Genomic DNA, 21,407 nt, shown 5'->3' with positions numbered 1-21,407 from the left:
AAGAGTAATTTGGATCTAGAGATTTTAAACTTTCATGTTGTTGGGATCCAGAGTGTTCAACTTAGAAGTGTAGAATATTTGGATTGAAGGGACCTTGGATACCCACTAGTGCAGTCTTCTCATTTTACAGGGGAAGAAACTGAGCTCCAAAGGGAGAGTTGAATTACTCAAGGTCCAGTAGCAAGTCAGTGGAAAAGCTGGAACTAGAACTCAGTCATTCTGAGTTACAGGCCCATGTGATTTCTGACTGTTTGCTGTGAGAAAGATAAAAACTTAAAACATCCAAGAACAGCTAGTGACCACCATTTGAATGTGTTTTATATATAGATAGAAAGGCAGGAAAGAAAAGGGGGGTAAGTGAGGACAAAGGATAAAGGAAACAAATGCAAATGAGAGCCTTTCTAGGTAATGCATGCTGTGGTTTCAACTCGTAGGGAGCAAAATTTGAGTCACACAAAATGATTTGTAAAGTGTTGCTCTCATGAACTTCTCCGGTGTGCGCGAAAAGCACGGAGGGTTGTAGTTTTAAAAATGAATTTGAAATGCTTTGGACATCAGTAGTGGAAGCTCACTACGTTTTCTTTGAATCTAAATGAAATTAGCCAAGGAACTCAATTTTAGTCACAGGAGGCTAATTAAGCCATCTTGCTTGAGCCATAGCTAAGTCCCCTTGTATGCAGAGGAGCACACAAGGGGGAGAGGAGCTGAACTGTGGCACGATGTAATATGCTCACAGAATCAGCTTGGTCTCGTAGTAACAGGCAATGGAGCCTCAGTGACATGAAAGGAATAAAGTGTAGACATTTTGTAGAAGATGAAGAGAGGAAATTATAGTGACTTTTGTAGTGCTCCTTGCAGTTTTTCTTTCTCTTCCCAGATTTACCCTTCCCTCCCATCCTGCTCCTCAAACTGGGCTACTGCAGTAATCTCAGACTCATAGATTCTAGTTTCTTTCCACTCCAGCACAATCTAAACACTGCTTCCACGGTTATCTTCTTAAAATAATCCTTTGATGATTCTCGTCTCTGACTCAGAACATCTCAGGGTTTTCATTGCTGAAAGCAGTGGCTCTCAACTTTAAAGCTGGTAACAACACATGGGGAAGCTTGTTAAAAATGCACATTCCTAAACACACCCCTAAGAGAATCTGATTCCATGGATCTAGCATGATGCCCAGGAAAGTATTTTCCCAGTGTATTTCTGATGCAGTTACCTCTGGGACAGTACTGCGAAAAATTTGCTTACATGGTCAAGTCCAGTTCTTTAGGCACAGGACTGACCTCTAATGGTGGAAATTCAGATCTAGGGCAGGTAAAAGAAGGGGGAGAGAGGTTTGGGGAGACTGGTCTCCAAAATATCCATAGGAATGGGATACATTGGCAACCATGATTATGGGAGGATTTGCAGCTTATGGATGGAAAGGAATTTGTAAAACCATGTCATCAGTGTTTGGGCTTAAGCCTGCCAGACAGCTTGCATAGTGGGAAGTCTGGAATAAATGCAGAAGATATAGGTGTAGCCCCTTGACTTCTCTGAGCCTCAGCTTTCCCATCTGTGAAGTGGGAATGTAAAATGCCCTGCCTCCTCATAGTTATAAGGATCAAATATATGAAAATGCTTTGAAACTTGGAAAGTGTTGAATAAAATAAGGTAATTGTTTATATTAATAGTCTGTTCTCTTCACCCTCTGTTCTCTCTCTTCACCTTTGCCAAATGACAAAAAGCGTCTCGCTCAGGAGAGTAATTGCAGTTAAATAGGCTAAGCCTGTGGGGGGAGTGTGTGTTGTTGACATTAATCCTGCTACAGCTATTTGTAGGAGAAAAGATAAAAGTCATATAGCAGGCAGCAGAATGTTTTTGATTACCCCATGGATTTGGGTAGCTTGGAGATCTACTGTTGAGCTGTAGAGCTGGAATCTGACTTCCTCTGTGAGTATGAATTTGGCTGAGTTTAGTGGTGAGAAAAGCTTAAGAAAAGCCACACATGCTGAAACCCAAAAGGCTAATGAGAAGAATAAACAGCTTGTGTCACTAGACCTTGTGCATTTCCCTAAAAAGAAATCATGAAGTATGAACAAAATGTTGCCTCTGAAGGTTTCATGGTTACTTGGTCTAGTTTTTAATTTGGTAACTGTGCTCATTGCCTGCAGGAATTGCAAGAACAATAGGCTTCTGGGTGTTTATGAATTGATGCCCTCGCCTGAATTCTGACGTGATGTCCTGGCCTTGGCCCCACTCGCAGCAGCAGGGCGCTCATGCGGGCCAGGTGTTGTTCTGTTCTGAACACTCACAGCTTAGCGAACTTAGGGGGCTTTATATTGTGTCTTCTTGATGAGCCAGAGTCTGTGATTTTGGCTTCAAACATGTTTATTCTTCCCTGTATGGTTTGTCCACAGAAAATAAGGAAATGCTTTGTTTTAAATAAATTCTCTTGTTCATCTCAGAGTCCCCTAGTGTTTTCAATAAAAGGACACAATTGCAATTTTTTCCCCCTTACCACCCAGGTTTGTCAAATCTCTGCATTTTGCCACTTTTGCTCCATGTCTTTTATTATATAATGAGTATATATATTTTTAAAAGAAAGAAAATGTAGATGCAGTTGAAGCCCCTGTGAAATCCTTCCCACCCCATTCCTGTTTCTCTCCCTCCCTTTCCAGACCACTATGCTGAATTAAGCAAGCAACATGATGTTCAACTGAATGTTTTGACCAAGTAATAATATTTCAAAGTGAAGTTCCCATCCCTTGTGGAAATAGGAAAGTAGGTGTCCCAAATCAGGCCATATGAAAGTCATATGAAATCTTGTTTCTTCTGTAAATCATTTCTCAGCTGGTATAAACCTTCATTTTTTTTCCCTGCTGAATTTCATTAGCAGTACTTCTTTTTTCAAAATAAGTAAAACATTTACATGGTTCAAAATTCAAAATAATTCCCAAACAATTAATATTGAGCTTTCTTTCATCTGCTTTATTCCCCTCCCAACCTTGTGGTTAACAATTTTTATTAGTTTCTTGTTTGTACTTCCAGTGTTTTATTATACACATAGAAAAAAAATGTGAATATACATTCTTATTTTCCTGCTTTCTTTACTCAAAACATTGTATTCCATATTTATTGTTTTACCACATATTTTCCACTTAATAATGTATTCTGGAGGTCTGTACACCAGCATCCCCCCTTTTCTCCCTCTCTCTCTCTTTTTTTTTTTTACAATTTTGTATTTTTTATAGTTGTATAACATTTCACCCAGTACATATTAATATGTAGGACTTTATTTATTTTACAGTTACATAGAATTCTGTTGCATGAAGGGAAAATATTTTTTCAACTAGTCCCCTATTGCTGGACACTTGGGTCATTTAAATCTTTTCCTATTTTAGGTAATGTCCTGAAGATTAATATTGTATATACGTCACTTCATATGTGTGCAGGTATGTGTATGCAATTCCAGAGTGAGACTGTCAAAGTGTAGATGCAGTGCTTCCTATGGGTTGCAACATTTTGCATTCCTGAAAACAATGTTAGTTTGTGCTTCCCCACAGCTTTGCCAAGAGAGCATATTAAATAATTTTTGGAGTTGACAGGTGACCATATATGTGTGGGTCTATTTCTGGACTCTTCATTCTGTTCCATCAGCACACACAGCACATAGCTGTAATTATTGCAGTTTTTTAAGTTGAAAAGATATATGCACCCCATGTTCATTGCAGCATTATTTACAATAGCCAAGATATGGAATCAACCTGAGTGTTCACTAATACATGAATGGATAAAGAAGATGTGATATGCATACATATACACACACAATGGAATATTACTCAGCCATAAAAAAGAATACAGTCTTGCCATTTGTGACAACAGGGATGGATCTAGAGGGTATTTTGCTAAGTGAAATAAGTCAGACAGAGAATGACAAATACTGTATGATCTCACATGTACGTGGAATCTAAAACACAAAATGAATATACAAAACAAAACAGAAACAGACTCAGATACAGAAAACAAGTGGGTGATTGCTAGAGGGGAGGCCAGTGGATGGATGGGCAAAATCAGTGAAGGGAATCAAGAGGTACAGACTTGCAGTTATAAAATAAATAAGTCACAGGGATATGCTATACAGCATAAGGAATGTAGTTAATAGTACTGTGATAATTTTGCATGGGGACAGATGGCTGCTAGACTCGTGGTGATCATTTTGTAATGTATTTTAACGTTGAATCACTATGTTGTAACCTGAGACTAACGTAATATTGTAAATCAACTATATTTCAATAAAAAAATTATCGTTTTTTTTTTTAAATATTGACACCTGGTTGTGTAAACTCTCCAGTTTTATTCTTCTTCAAGATTGTATTGCTCTTCTAGGTCCTTTGCGTTTCCATGTAAATTTTAGAATGTATGGAAAATCCCAACTGGAATTTTGATTTGGATTGCCCTGAATGTATGGAGAAATTTGGGGGTAATTGACATTTTAGCATTTCTCAGATTTTCAGTCTATGAGTATTTATTTAGGCCTTCTCTAATTTCTTTCAGCAGTGTTTCGTAGTTCCACAAAATCAATTCGATGAATTCCTAGATATTTTACATCTTTCATTACTATTTAAATGTTTATCTTTTTAAAATTATGTTATCTATTTGGTTATTGTTAGTAGATAGTTGATTTTGATATGTCGAACAAATTTTCATGTATTTTAGGACCACTTTTCCTTAAATGGCAACTGGATTTTCTTTTTCTATTGCTTTTTGAGTTTATTCTTCTTGAGTTTTGGGATTTCCTTATAAATTAGGAATAACATTTTGTCTGTGCTATGAGTTATAAAAATTGTTTTCAGATTGTCATTTGCGATAAAGTTCATTTTTACACTTTCATCATAGACCAAATTAGTTAAGTACTGAAAGGATCTTAGAAACCTTCTACTCTCTCATTTTACAATGAGGAAGCTGTGGCTTAGGATGCCTGAGTACTGAGGCCCAACTACCAAGTAAAGACAGAAGCTGAATTTGAATACAAGTCTCAGCCCAATGCTTTGTCCACCACTGTGCCTGTATATAATCAAATAGTACTTTTTATTATGGCATGACTGACTTGTGTAAACTCCATGAAAATAGGAATTTATGCTTCCTGAAAGACAGCTATGGAGCTACAATGCATATATCATAGTTCCCCAATGATTTAGTTGAATCATCAAAAGAATATTACCCCATGAAGAAGTATCCAGGTGTAGATGGTTCAACTAGGGAATTCTATAAGATATTTAAGGAAAATACAATACTAATTCTGCACAAACTCTTTCAGAGAATAGATGCAAGAGACCTTCTTCCTAATTCATTTAATTAAGCCAGTGTTACCCTAATACCAAAGCTAGACAAAGACATCCGAAGAAAAGAAAACCATAGACCAATATCTCTCATGAACATAGAAGCAATCATCCTTAACAGAATAATAGCAGCCTGAGTCTAGCAACATGTAAAAAGGATTATCACCATGAACAAATGGTACTTATTTTAGGAATGTAGGTTGATTTATCTCTTCCTTCTCCTTTAGTTATTCTCATTATGTGTTATGTTATACCTTTTGTAATTGTCCCACAGTTTTTGGGTATTCTTTTCTGTTCTTTCTTCAGTCTTTTCTTTTTTTTTCTCTTTGCTTTTCAGTTTTGGAAGTTTCTATTGTCATATCCTCAAGCGGAGAGATTCTTTCTTCAGAAAATTAGTCTCTGTGTCCAGTGTACTAATGAGCACATCTAAGGCGTTCTTCATTTCTGTTACAGTGTTTCTGATCTTAAGCATCTCTTGTTTATTCTTTCTTAGAATTTCCATCTCTGTGCTTTCATTATTCATCTGTTCTTGCATATCGTCTACTTCCATTAAATCTCTTAGCACATTAACCACAGGTTTAAAAATTTCTGTTAATTCCAACATTCCTGCTGCATCTGACTCTGGTTCTGATGCATTTCCAGTATCTTCAAACTGTGCTTTTTGCCATTTAGTATGCCTTTTAATTTTTTGTGCAAGTGCCTATGATATACTGGGTAAAAGGAAACCATGGTACGTAGGGTTTAATGCAGTGATAAAGTGTGGGGAGAGGGGAAATATTCTACAGTCCTGTGATTCGGGTTCAGTCTTTTGGTGAGCCTGTGCCCCTGGATTGTGACCTCCCACAGTGCTTCCTAGTGCACCCTCGCCCCCCTCCCCCACCATTTAGGTGGGCTAGGATGGCTAGAGGGAGCTGGAGTTTGAGGCTTCTCTTCTCACAGGTAGGTTAGGCTCTGGTAAAATTGTTTCTCCTGAAGGCAGGCCTTGTTAAGGAAAACAGAATGGTCTAGTGTATTTCAAAATGATTCCTTTTTCCCTTCCCGTGCTGCAAGCACAAGAGGGTTTCTCTCTGATAGTCACCGCGAGAACAGGGTGAAGCTCTTAGAGGTAAAACTTAGAAGTGTGCCTCCCACCCCATGACTGGGTCCCTCTGGAGTTTTTATCTCTCAGACTTTTGCACACTGAGCCTCCAGCAATTGTCAATTACAGTTCAAGTTTTCCTACCCCGGTATTGGTTTCTATGGATGTTTCTGCGCCAGTAGGTTCCGATTCTCTGTATCTGCCTGCCTGTCTCTCCAATTTTTGGAGCAGCAGTTTGTCCTGTGGTCTCACTTCTCTGATGGATCTAAGAAGAGCTGATCTTTCAACTCGTTCATCTTTTTACTTGTTGTTACGGTGGAGTGGTAACTTCTAAGTGCCTTACATTGCAAAGTTGATTTATTATCCAAAAATCAATTTGGGTGAAATAATATGTTAATAGAAAAAAGGACAAAAGCCATGTGATTATCTCAGTAGACCTAAAATGTTTTTTTAAAATATCCAACATGCATTCTTGATAAAAGTTCTCAACAAGTTAGGAATAGTTGAAAATTTCCTTACCCTGATAAAGAGCTACAGCTAACAACATGCTTAATATTAAAAGCTTGAATGCTTTTTCTCCTTAAGATTTAAAAGAATATCTGCTCTTGCCTCTTTTATTCAACACTGCTCTGGAGATTCTACTCTTTAACTTCTTATTCTTGCAATAAGGCAAGAATAAGAAATTAAAGGCATACAGATTGTAAGGTAAGAAGTAAAATTATTTTTATTCACAGATAATCTGATTTGTATGTAGGGAATATCTGTCAAAAAGCTACTAGAAGTACTAAACAAGTTTAGGAAGGTCACAAGTTACAAGATCAGTATCTAAAAATCAACTATTACTTTCCTATTTATTGGCAATTCACAATCCAAAATTAAAATTAAGACAATAATATTGTTTACTATGGAATCAAACAGAATAAAATACTTAGGCATAAATTTAACAAAAGGGAGAAAAAACTGTATGCTGAAAACCGTAAGACGTTGCTGAGAGAAAGTAATGAAAGCTAAGTAAGCGGAAAGATAAACTATGGTCATGGATTTGAAGATCTGTTTAGTTAAAATGGCAATTCTCTTCTCAAATTGATCTATAGATTCAACATAATCCCTGTCAAATTCCCAGCAGGCTTTTAAATATAAATCGACAAGTCAATCCTAAAATTTAAATGGAAATTCAAAGTACCTACAATAAACAGAACAATTTTGAAAAGACAATGTTGAAGGATTTGTGCTACCTGATTTTCAAAGCTTACTGTGAAGCTACAGTAATCAAGACAGTGTGGTATTAGCATTAGACCATAGATCAGTGGAACAGAACAGAGTCCAGAAATAAACCCATACATGGTCTGATTTCTGATTTTTGACAGACTTGCAAGGTAACTCAGTGGAGTTAGAGAGCCTATTCAACAAATGGTGCTGGAGCAATTGGGTGTCTCTACGCAAAACAAAAGCAAAAACATAAAACCCCTGGACCCTTACTTCATACCATAACACAAAGTTCTACTCAAAATGGATCATAGATCTAAATGTAAGAGCTGAAATTATCATGTAACTAGAAATAAACGGGAGAAAATATTTGTGACTTTGAATTTCTTAGATAGGACACAAAAAATATGAACACCAAAAGATAAATTAAAATGTTTGCTTTTCAAAAGATAGCACTGAGAAACTGAAAAGACAAAGACAAGTTAAAGGAATTGCAGAAAATATTTGCAAATTATTTATCTGATAAAGGACTTGTGTTCAGAATATGAAAAAAACCTCTTACAGTAAATAGTCTGAAAGCACACAACACAATTAAAAAATGGGTAAAATTTTGAATAGAACCTTCAAAAAAGATCTATGAATAGCAAATAAGCACAAGAAAAGGTGTTCAACATTGTTAGTCCTTAGGAAAATGCAGACTAAAATCCCATTGAGAATATACTACACACCTCTAAAATATATGTAATCAAAAAAGATTGAGAATACTGTTCCTGAGGTTGCATAGAAACCAGAACTCTCATGTGTTGCTGATGGAAGTGGAAAATGATACACTCCCCTTTGAAAAATTGCCTGGCACTTTCCTAAAAAGTTGAACTTATATTTACCAAATGACCAAGAAATTTATTTTCCAGGTATCTGCCCAAGAGAAATGAAAAGACTTGTATCCAAATGTTTGTTAGGCTCGATATCTCCAAATATTTGGAAGCAATCCAAATGTCCATCAACTGGGGAATAGATCAACAAAATGTGGTATATCTATACAGTGGAGTGCCATTCAGCAATAAAAAGGAGTGAACTACTTATACATGTAACAACATGGATAAATGTCAAAAATATGCTAAGTGGAAGAAGTCACACAAAAGAATATATACTGTGTGATTGCATTTGTATGAAATTGCTAGAACAGGCAAAACTGTAGAGACAGCAGGTTTCCTGGGGCTGGGTTTGGGAGCAGGAATTGACGGCAAATGGACACAAGGGATTTTGGGGGTGATGAAAGTGTTCTGAAGCTTGAGTGTGTTGATGGTTACACAACTGTGTAAATTTACTAAAACTGACTTCATCTGTGTACTCCAAATGGGTAAATTTTATGCTATTGTAAACTATACTTTAAAACGTGGTTAAAGAAGGAGAAATCTCTAAAGAGGAAGTTGTATCAGATGTTAATAGCTTGGAAGGTATCTTTCTTAAAAGATTGTTTCTCGTTTTTTCCTTTAAAGTGAATAGGGTTTAAATTTTTAAATTGTTTGCTTTTTGAACAGGCTACTTCCTGGTGGCTCTCTGGAGGGATTATTCCCTAGAGCAGATGTACATTACACAGCTCAGGCTGAGTCTCTTCCTCAATGGAGACAGTTGCCAACAAAGAGTGAGACTCAGCTGGAGAGGGCTGAGTGAGGCTTCTGGGGTAGGTGCCCCTCAGGTTTTGCTCTAATTACTCCAGCTGAGCATACAAGAAGAAAGGCAAAGCCACAGGGAGGCATATTAATTAAAATGTCTCCTATTTCAGTGGGCCATTGTGATTCTCTTAACTTTTAGGAGGTTACAGTTGTAGGTTTACAGTTTGTTATTTCCTTCCATGTCCAGCATAATTGCATGATGAAAGAATCCCACATTTTAATATTCAGAAACAGTCACTTGGGTAGATTAATAAGAAGGAATAGCTAATTACCAATTAGGGTCAGATAAGAAAAAGGATCTACTTTTAAAATGAGACTATTGGGAACTATCTTGAAGGGGGACTTTGACTATAGATTTCCTTCTGGTGTAGCTTACTTGGACATAGCAGGAAAGGTCTTGGTCCCCGAGCTTTTGGTGTCCAATTGCCTGTTACTGCATAGGAGGTATAATTAGAGATGTGAAAGAGCCCCTCTCACTGGTTTTATTTCCACTGCTTGTTTAGACCTTTGCTTCCAATTAATTAAAGAACAGGAGAAACATGCCTTTTAGGGAAAATAAAGAAAATTTTGCTTTGATCTTATCTGCTGCAATTATTGAATACATTTTCCCTTTGACCAGTGCCCCTCTCTCTCTCCCCACACAAGAAAGCCTAAAACAAACAGAAAGAAACCATTAACTTAAACTGGTTGTTATTCAGAAGTGTTTTTGATTTGATGCTTTAATTTTAAGATTACTCTGTTAATTGTAAGATCAGAGGCTTATATTTTTAGGGCCATATGCTGCTTTGGTTCCATGAACGGATACCCTGTGGATCTCAGTGGGAGGTAAAGCAGAGCTAGTTGCAGGATGGTGGTTTCTTCCTTTTTTTGCACAAGGAATTTTTCACTTGCTTTTTCCAGAGTGTAATCGGCATGTATTAAGGCCACTTGTTTGGCATAAATGTTTACTGACATGTTTGGCGAGACAATAGCAATTGTTTAATAGGCATTTCTTAGTTTACTTGCTAGCAGTAGATGTGCTAAAGATTCTCCCATAGGAGTGGCTTCCCCATCCCCCTGATGGGCAACTGTGTTCTATTTCCTGAATTAAAACACTCTTTCTCCTATTTTCAGAAGAGCGGGATGTTCCTTTCTCTGTCCTAGGAGCTCATTTCTTCCGCAAAACCTTTCCTTAGTCTGTTTAGCCCATCTGTCATGCCCTCTCATCTCCAAACCTTATCTGTCTTTTAGAGCACAGTTTAATCTCCTTTATGAAATCATTTCCCTGTAGCTCATAGCAAACTTCTCTCTTTTCTGAACTCCTGAGCTTATATTTTCCCCATAGAACTCATTTCCAAATTATGACAAGCACTGATGGTTTGTTCACCAACTGTTTTCTCTTTGTAGACACTACTCAGAATGCCCATGTGTATCTCAGTTCAGGCTAATAAGATGGTAGCAGTCTGCTGTAGGGTCTCTGGGAAGATTGGGAAGATGTATTTTTCTGATGTAGGTGACGGGCTGCCAGGTGTTGAGGTGGTCAATTAAGACAATGAGCCAAACTGAAAGTATCGGTCAAGTCTTTATTTATTTATTGCGACAGTGCAAGCAAGAGGCAAAAAGTGGCACTGGCTCCCTAGTGCTCCATTTTTTTTTCCTATGGAGCAACACCTGGCAAGGGTGAGATGCATGCAGTGCAGATGAGGGGAAATGTTTTATTGCTGAGGAGCCTGGAACAGAGGGCTCGTGCCTTTTCATGGTCTGGTAGAGGGGGAGGAGGAAGGCTAAGGAGTAGAAAAATACTGATTGAGCATGAAGAAAATGCCTTAGTCAAGCTCCCTGGTAATGAGGTCTTGGTGGAGGTGTCCAAAGTGCCTCAGCCAAGGCCTCTGATAAAGTGGCGTCTGAAGAGAAATGCTTGGGCTAGATGTATATATGCTGATATGTGTATGAGCATGGCTGGCTCAGATGGGTGGAGTGGAGGTGGGGTTCCTTGAATGCAACTCTCCAGAAATCTGCCGTGCAGTGGCTGTAACCAAGTCTGGTGTGGGGACAGCAGCTTTTCACTGTGACATCTGTCGGGCAAAGCCTTGCAATTGCCTATGTCTGAATGATCACACGCAGGCTTTTGGTCTAGAGATGGACTCTTCAATAAGTTCCACCTCTTTCCCTTTTTATTTTCTTGAAGCTGGAATGTGACCTTATGGTTGAAACTGTAGCAGCCAACCTGTGTCCATGAGGGAAATATCAAGGGAATTCAAAGGCTCTGGAGTTAACTAAACCAGAAACAACAACTGCATGCATCTGGACTTCCCATTATGTGGGGAAAAGTAAGTTTCTAATATTTAAGCCACCAAAGTAATGTTTTCTGCTCCTCGTAGCCTAAAATATTCCTAATTGATACATCATTTAATCATGCAGTGTTTTTAAATGTTATATAACTGATATTGATCTAAATGATTACATATTGTTTGAGGTACCTGAAAGGAACAATCTCAGCCATCCTCTGCTACCATAGTCCTATTTCCTTTTAATCTTATTGCAATTTAGAATTGGTGGTAAGTATACTTTGAAGCTGTCATTGTTTCTTTTTTGTAGATGAAAAACCATAGGATTCTCAGTTTATTTGTTAGTGCTCATAGAAGAGTGATGCTGACAAAACTCCTAGCATCAATTACCTGGAAATTGAAGACCTGAGTCTGGGTCCCAGTAACAGTTTCTGATTAAATAAAGCCCCAGGTAAAGGTCATTTGCCTTTGGAATATTCAGCACTGCTTACTATGATGGGCTTAGGTCTTGTTAATCCTATTGCCTAGAAGTCAACAAATGCCTGGGATCATGTATAGGATGATTCTAGTAAAAAAAGCTTTATGATGTCTCTAAATGATTCTATATAGATGTAGGCCAATTTCCTTTTTGATAAGTTGCTCCTCTAGGTTTCTCAGGGCAGTATTTTTCAGGAGTATCTGGGTCTTAGGCACAGCTCTTGTCTTATTGACCAGCATTACATAAGCTTCATCAGTTTGTGAATACATTTCTTAGGAACCTTGAATAAACTTTGATTTTATTGACCTTCTATCAGCCCTTGGCTTATGTACAGGAATGGGTTATGCTCTAGATACACAATCCTAGCTATTGATACTTACGTGAGACTTGTAAAACCACTGCCCATATTTCAGGTCATTAGAGTAAGTTTCTTGGTAGATTAGATAATTTTAAGGGAGACAAAATATAATGTTTCAAATTCTCCTCCTTCATGTGTTTCTTAATGACTTGATATTATTCCTGGATGAGCGAAATTCATGCTTCCCTGCTATAAGGAATAGATAGATAAGCATTTGCCTAAATGCTGATGATATAGTTTATTTTCTCAAATTTAGAGTAGCCTCCACAAACAATGGCCCTTCGATCTCATTATTTTACTTTAAATCAGTTACTTCAAAACCCAAGTCATCAGTTTTGGCAGAGGTCTTCAAACATTTAATTGGTCAAAATCTAAGAACCCTATATAGAAGGTCAGCTTGTTCACTTACCACTAGCTTGTCTGAAAGAGTTACTCAGTAAATAATATTGTTTGCAATTCAATATTACATGGGCATGTATTGAGATTATTAACATCTCCAGTTGCAGTTATTAGTGGCATATTTCATAGCACAGAATAATTCTGATAATGATGATAAAAGAGGTAAAACTGATTTAGTGTTTGCTTTGCAAGGCATTGTGCCAAGCAGTTATATGCATTTTCTCTTCTAATTCTTGCCATGGCCTGTTAAAGTAGGTAGAACTTTGGGGCCTGTTCTCATAAACTGTAGTCAACTCTGGGCTGTTTTCTGAGGATAACCTTCCTTTATCTGCAAATATTACCTTGGCCCAACTCCATGTCACAGTCAGTGGGCTTTTCTCTAGTCTCATGCCTGATTGGTAGGCTTCTTGATTATATAACAAAATCTTAAAGCTGTTCTTTTTTGGATGCACACTGAACACACGATACCGCCTTTAACCAGTAACGTAGAGTTAAGTGGGCTTGAATTCTCATCTGCAGTCCTTGCTGGAAGCTTGGCTGTGAGGAATATTGTTCATGAAAGATCACCTGAAGGGCGTGTGGGCTGTCTACTACACCCTGGTCATCTTCACTGTCCAATATATGGTAGCCACTAGCCTCATGTGGCTATTTAAATTTAAATAAATTAAAAATGAAATAAAATAAAAATTCAGCTCCTCAGTCAAAACACCCATATTTCAAGTGCTCAATAGCCACATGTGGCTAGAGGTTTTCATACTGGACAGCACAGATATAGAACATTATGGGCACTGCAGAAAGTTTTATTGGGCAGTGCTGTGATAAGAGTTTCACATTTGGACTGCATTTTCTTTAAAAAAATTATTATTTTCATGGAATTGTGCTTTGATGTGTTGACAGTGGCCTGCACTGTGGCCCATTCTAATAATAAGTATTGAGTGTTCTTATGTATCAGAAATGGTTTTAAACACTTTTTATGAATTAACTCAATTCTTATAACAATTTTGTGAAGTAGGCATTATCATCATCTCCATTTTACAGAGCTCAGAGAGTTAAGTGACTTGCCTATAGTCACCCAGATGGTAAAGAGTGGCGATGGAATTTGCGTCCTGTAAGTCTGGCTCAAACCTTTGTTCTTCACCACCACACCATGCTGCCTCTGAATTCCCTATAACGCTGTCTTGGATTTCATTCTCAGGATACGAGTAGTAACCTCATTACTTTTATCACATTATTTTTGTATTCCTGTTCCTCCTGGCTGTAGCTCTTCATTTATTTAATTTCTGTTATTATAATGTTGCAATGAAATTCTGATGCCAGCCACCTGGAGTTAGCACAAGCTCCTCAAGTTAAGGGCACAATTCCCTAAAAGATTACCCTCACTTCTAGTACCAGTCACAATTTCAGGAGTCCCCAGACCACTTGCACTGCTGACCAACTGGCTATAAATTTGGGGGTTGCTCTAACTCTCTTAGGTCTGATAATTTGCTAGAATGACTCAAAAAATTCTGGAAAGCACTATACGTATGATTATAGTTTTATTAGAAAGACTGTCAATCAGAACCAGCCAAATAAAGAGACAATTAGGATGCGACCTGGAAGGGAAGAAGAATGCATCACCCTTCCCATTCGTCAATGTGTTCAGCAACTAGGAAGCATATCTGAGAGTTGTCCAGAGTTTTTACTGGGGTTTTATCACAGAGGCATGATTAATTGAATCATTGACCAGGTGATTGAACTCAATCTGTAGCACCCCCTCTCCTCCCTGGAGGTTGGGCTGGCTTAAAACCTCAACCCTCTAATCCCGTGGTTGGTCTTTCCGATGACTAACCCCCATCCTGATTTATCTCACTGATATAAATCAGGTATGATGCAAGGGACTCATGAATAACAAAGTCACCCCTATCACTCAGGAAATGCCAAGGATTTAGAGGTTATGTCCCAGGAACCAGTGACCAAGACCAGATAAATTCTTTATTATACAACGGTATGTATTTTTTCCTTTTTCTTGAAGTATAGTTGACTTACAATATTATATTACTTTCAGGTGTACAACATAGTGATTCAATATTTTTATACGTTATGAAATGATCACCACTGTGAGTCTAGTTACCATCTGTCACCATACATACACCGCATTACAGTGTTATCGACTATATTCCCTATGCTGTGCATTACATCCCTGCGACTTATCTCTTTTATAACTGGAAGTTTGTACCTCTTAATCCCCTTCACCTTCCTTTATCTGCAAATACCCTTCCCCCTGCCCTCCTCCTGTCTGGAAACCAGGAGGAAACTAGTTTGTTCTCTGTATCTATGAATCTATTTCTGTTTTGTTACGATTGTTCATTTGTTCTGGAAATCTATAAAACTATGATTAATAGTCCTTTTGCACCTATATAAAAATATGTTTATACATGTCTACATAACTGTTTATGTTTTTACTTATACTCACACACACGTACATAAATACTTCATTTCAAAAAATATTTGAGACAGTCATGTATTTACTTAGGCTGACTGAAATCCATTTTGAAATGAGGTGGAAGATTTATGTGTGTGTGTGAGTATAAATAAAAACATAAACATTTTATGTAGACATGTATAAATAAACAGTTTTTAATTTAGATGCAAAAGGACTGACCATAGTTTTATTAATTTCCAGATCTATAGATTGCCTTAGAAATAGCTTCATTTTACACTCTTATTTTTCTGATGAAGAAGTAAGCCCAGAGAAGTGAAGTGGCTTGCTGGTTAGTGGCAGAGTAGGGACTGGAATTCAGGGTTTTTAATCTTAAATTTAATACTCTTCTTGTCTTCATAATCTCAAGCTTCTCCTTTACACTAGTCATATAATTATCGCCTCGTACTTTTCTCACCATTTTGCCATGCCCAGAAACCTCAGGCTGCCCTCAGGATACAGCTTTGGCGCAATGGGTGAAGCTCTGCACAGACTCCATTTTTGTACTTTCTGCCTTTACATATGTGCTATTCCTTCTGCCTTAAGTGCCATTCTCACTCACTGGTCCTTTCTTAATTGTTTTTAAATGTACATGGTAAACCTCACTTCTCTGACCTTCTCTCCTCTCACAGAGTTAATCTTTCTCTTCCTTTTCACATTATTTAGCATATGCCTTTATCTCAGTGGCACTTATCACACTGTATTTTTAATTCTTTTTCCACATCTCAAACCTTAACAGAATTATTGACTTCACCCTTGTTGCCACTAAACCTATTACTCTCTTTGTCTTCCCAATCCCGATATAGCATCATCATCAGTGACCCAGCTGCTCCATCCAAAAATTTGGAAGTCACCTTGATTTCCCTCTTGTCATCATCTTGCACATCTAATTAACAGCAAGTCCTTTGGTGCTACAGCCTAAATATATCCCAAAGCTTTCACCTCTCACCTTTAAACTGGTCTATTTCCACTCTTGCCTTCTTTCAATACATTCTCCAAACTGGGGCCAGAGTTCTTTCAAAATGTAAAACACTTCATGTCACTTCTAGCTTAAACTCCTCCATTGGTTTATACTTTCAGTAAAATAAAATCCAAACTTCTATTGCGCCTGGAAGGGACCTACATGATGGAGCCCATTCCTCCTGCGTTTTTACCAGGCCCTCTCACTGGCTAGGTGCTGGATTCTCTAGATTTCTTTCTGTTTCTCAAACACACCAGGTTTGTTTCTTTCTCAAGGCTGCAGCAAGGTATGGCTTGTTTTGTGTACGTGACGGGAGGGAGGGAGATTTGGCAGCTTTTCCTCCCCCATATTTTCCATTAGCTTCCCTGAAAGCCACTCCAACAAGAGTTGGCTTGCTGTACAAATGCAGCCTCAAGACAAGAAACGAATTCCCTGGTCTCTCCCTTCCAACCATATTGCTGCCAGGATCTTTAGGTTTGTTTCTTTTCAAGCCTTGGTTAAAATGTCATCTCTTCAGAGGAACTTTCCTCGATCCATTATAGCTTCCTAGATCCTCCAAACTCTATGATATTGCCTTGTTTTACTGAGTTTGATAGCACTCAGTAAGTTGTCTTGTTTATTTTAAATTGCGTGTTGTCTGGCCTCACCAGAATGCATGTTTCAGGGTGGCAGGAACCATGTCTGTTTTGTACATTGCTTATTTCCCAGTCACAGTGGGCACATGGAAGACCCTCAACAGTGAAAAGCTACTTAGTGGATGAACACTCCCTGTTGTCTGCAGCAGGCTGTGCACCCCCTGAAGGCAGGCTTTGTGACATTTTCTGGTATCCCCAGTGCTCAGCACAGAGAGTTGCGCAGGGTGAGAAATCAGTAAAAGTTCACTGAGTAATATTGAATAAAATTTGGCTTCTACCATTTATTACTTATGTCACCTTGGTAAGTGCCTTAACCTCTTTTAACTTCATTTATAATGCCCATTTCTTAGGGTTGTCAAGATTAAAGGAGGTCAATGGATACGGTATTCTACAAATGTAGGGGATTGTTATTGCTGTCACTGGTCACTTTTCTGCTAAACATGCCATTGGGGCTTATATTACCAGTGCATGCCTCAGTATTGCCAAAGCTACTCCTTACTGGCCTTCATAGGCCTGAGATGCCTCATATGGTAAATTCTAGAGAGGCTGGAAGGATGTTATAATAAACTCTTTTGCTTTTGTTCTGTTTGTAGTAATGCAAGCCTACTTGGTAACTTGGAGTTGCCTATAGACAAGTTGCTGTTGCCAACATGTAGTTCTTATTTATCCCGTGCTTCCCTAGTGTTTCCATTAGCCATGTAATATAGTTTTTCCAGCTAAATGATTAGCGTCCAGCTGTTCCTGTGTTAATGCTTGTGTTCAGTTCATTTAAAAAAACTCCCAATAAGGATTGTTAGTTCATTTAAAAACTGTTCAAAACTCAGAGAATATTTGTTTCTTATTTTTAAAAAAGTAATCATTCAGTTCAGGGACTTCTTTTTTTAGGGTGGGACTAAGAATCTTTACAGATATCAATGATTATTTGGAAAAGTCAAATTAGAGTGCAATTCACTGATGTTGTTAAGTACAACAGCTACTGGAGCTATATTTAAAAATGTGTTCCAAAGTGAAGGGTGAAGAAAATTGATTTTGCAGATGCTCAGATGAAAACAGTCACTTCATATTAGGCAGAAAAAGGCAGTTTGAGATAATCTCAGTATGAAGGAAGTGTGATTTTTAGACCAGCCAAAGAATAGGAGCACACTTGGAAGTGTGGAAGGTGTATTCACTGATCCAAAGGGTTTAGAGGATTAAGGGGGAGAGTGGGAAGATAGTGTCAGCCTAGGTAAGGGTGGATAATGTATTTTTAGTTTTCTCCTGACTTTAGTTCTTAGACACCCTGAGTCTTTAATCCAGGCCTTCCGTTCTGTTTCCCTACCTTGTATAATTTAACCTTCTTCATCGCTCGCCTCATCACAATGTATGCATCCTCTCACCTATCCCATCAGCCATCTGTTAGCTAAGCTCGGAAGCTATTTAGTGGGTACTAAATGAGCATAGCATGAGATTGTTCAGGTAACATGTTTGCATATTTGTCAGGAATCCCCCAGGAATATCATTCCTGACCCCAAGATGATGATGACTGCTAACTCGGAAATTTACGCATTTCATTTTAAGATACCTATCTTTTCAAAATTTCCCTGGACAAAATTAGCCTTGAGCTGGACCAGTGGGAAGTCAGTTGTGGGTGATAATCAGAGAAGTTTAGAAATGTGTTGGTGTGGAGTATTCAGGTTCCTGCCTCCCCCAATTTCAGTCCTCCTAAATTAACTTTCTCTGTCCTGAGACCCGACTAGTGATACAAATACAATATAACCCCAGCTTATTACATTCAGAGACTCTTACTAATGGATTAATATTTTGGATTTGTTTGTACAGACAGCCGGTTTACCTCATTCTCACATTTTCTGATTTAACAGAACTGACAGACTTGACCAAATCACCTGTGTGTTTTAAACTCATAGAATGTCATATCAAATCCATTGAAATTGTTGTTTTTATAGGTCAAAATGGTGAAATATTGGTAATTTTATACAGTCAAACCTAATAATAATCACTAATAATAGCTAACATTAATTACATGTGACATTGTGGTATTTATTCAAATTAATACAAATAAGCATTTCTGAGAGCTCCTGGCAGAAGAGGGTGGTGACACCATGTGCTTTATTCTAAGTACTTTGCATGGATGACCCCACTTAATCCTCACAAACACCTTCTGAGGAAATGGTTTTTATCAACCCTGTTTTATACATGAAAAAAATGAGGCTCAAAGAGTAACCTCTTTGAAAGTGCTCCTCTAAGAGATGGTCCAGCAGTGTGTCTCCCAGCCTGCTCTCTTTTTTTTTTTTTTTTAAATAAATGTATTTATTTATTTTTGGCTGTGTTGGGTCTTCGTTTCTGTGCGAGGGCTTTCTCCAGTTGAGGCAAGCGGGGACCACTCTTCATCCCGGTGCGCGGGCCTCTCACTGTCGCGGCCTCTCCCGTTGCGGAGCACAGGCTCCAGTCGCGCAGGCTCAGTAGTTGTGGCTCACGGGCTTAGTTGCTCCGCGGCATGTGGGATCTTCCCAGACCAGGGGACGAACCCACGTCCCCTGCATTGGCAGGCAGATTCCCAACCACTGTGCCACCAGGGAAGCCCCCAGCCTGCTCTCTTAACTTCTGCACACATAATCTCAGATGCCTACTGTATGCCTATTGTACTTTCATTAAACAAATGTTTTGTTGAAAACCTACTGCCTAGAGCTCTGCCCTGGGTGAGGTTTTATGGAGAGATAACACATGTGCATAAAAAAGTTTTACTATCAAGGGTCAAGACCAATGTCAGTACAAGATAGCAACGTTGGAAGTGCATGTTAAGGTCCAGGTGCCTGGTCAGAAAATACTATTAAGTTAAAGCATTATTTGGCAATGTGAGGTCCAGAGGAGGTTTAAGATAAACTACCAGTAGACATTAAATTCAAAATTAGAAAAAATTACTGATTTCGATTCTTCTATGTTATTAATAAATCAATAAGTTTCAATTATCGTTGACACACATACTCAATCAAATACTATCACCTTCATATACATATGCTATATTACCAGTGGTTGGTGAGTATAGATGTGGGATTACTTACAGTTGCTGCATTGACGGTAACTTTGATTTTCATTTATTCAGAACCTCCTTTAAATTATGTCCTCTTCAAGTTAAAATCCACAATTCTCTTCAGTCTTTAAAAACTTATTGAGCATCTATAATGTACCAGGCACTGGATATTATATACCAGTAAACAAGACATAGTCCCAGGGCCTAAGAGCTCACAGTCTTCTGAATGAAAAAAAATCATATTTGAACAAGAATTCAAATGTCTGAAGAAGAAAAATTAATGTTTCAGTGCAGCACAAGTCTTAGAATTAACACAGGTTTACTCAGCTGCTTCCTGACATAAAGGTATATTGTCTGTGTTGCTTCATAATTAATTCTTTTATCAGTTCAGAAGATCCATGGTCTATTATCCCACTGTATAGTCACAATGGTTCAGGTCCTGCTGGAAGGTACTAGTAACATATTGGTTTGTATCTGTTACCTTCAGAGTGATTTTCAATCGATGTCTGATTTTGGAGTAGATGCAAACTTTTACTGGAATCAGGTAAAATTACACCAATGTAGTATAGAGAAGAAAGAGAAGAGTTTGACTCAGTACATTTTCAGAAACTTTGCTAACCTCATGAATTCCTGGCATGATGGGAACAGACAACTTAACTTCTCATTTTCTCCAACTTAACTTCTTATTTTCTCCAAGGAGAAAATTTTATTTAAGTTTGAGTAGTTAATTTGCGTCTTTATAGAGAAGTTACCTTCTGCAGTCTGTGTGTAAGACAGAATTTGGGTATAATAAATATTACTTCTGACTACTCAGTAAAATTGGTCTTATTCATAGGGACATTCTTATATTTCAGCACAAAGTAACTGAGGTTGGTTAAGAAGTGGTAAATCAATGCATTTCACTTCCCACTCACTCTTGGCCATATACTTACTGAATGAAATGGTGGACAGAATTGCCTACATTATTTAAATTAATTTTTTTAACTGAGCAACATATATTTGAACTTGTCTAGGTTTGAAGAGCATATGATGATAATCCACTGTATTGGCTATGCCCTTGCTCCATATAATAGAATTCTCTTCCAGTTCACTATCCCCTATTAGTGTAACAACCCACATGAGAAGAGTCTTACTGGGAAAAAATGGAAGGATTGAACCTCCAAACACACACTTGACCCCAAGTTGGAGGTGTTGGTCTTCAGGTTCTGATTATTGTCTTGTAGGTTCTTGGTATTTTGTGACACACAGTATCTGCCCATAAGCATGAGCTTCCAGGTTGATCCAGACTGTCCTAATGTCTTGGTGCCAAGGATATAAACTCCCTCAGTGTTTGTTAAACGTAGAACTCTCAACATCTTGAGTGTATTTAAAATTACCCCATCACAAATGATGACACAATTGGTCATCTTAAAGGTACTATCCATACGGACAGAGAAGGAGTAAAGATGGGTTTGAGATATCCATTTGCTTCTGGTATGTCCAGTGTGGCTTCATCCTAGCTGAATTTCAGAATTCCTAATTTTAGTCCCACCTACCATAAACAAC

At 38.0% G+C, this 21,407-nt stretch overlaps 1 long non-coding RNA gene across 1 annotated transcript in view; it reads left to right on the top strand.

The window, feature by feature from the left end:
• The window catches only part of LOC111174177 (uncharacterized), a 420,003-nt gene that overhangs the window by 78,335 nt on the left and 320,261 nt on the right, over window positions 1–21,407 (top strand). The window contains exon 2 of the long non-coding RNA XR_002644391.3: window positions 11,446–11,587. This is a non-coding gene — a long non-coding RNA (uncharacterized LOC111174177). The remainder of the gene's footprint in view (window positions 1–11,445; window positions 11,588–21,407) is intronic.

This window comes from Delphinapterus leucas, chromosome 10 (assembly GCF_059928025.1).
Source record: "Delphinapterus leucas isolate spDelLeu-1000000601 "Yukka" chromosome 10, BTC_Dleu_Yukka2, whole genome shotgun sequence".
In the NCBI taxonomy this organism is placed as follows: Eukaryota; Metazoa; Chordata; class Mammalia; order Artiodactyla; family Monodontidae; genus Delphinapterus; species Delphinapterus leucas.
This window is presented reverse-complemented; position numbering and strand designations above follow the sequence as displayed.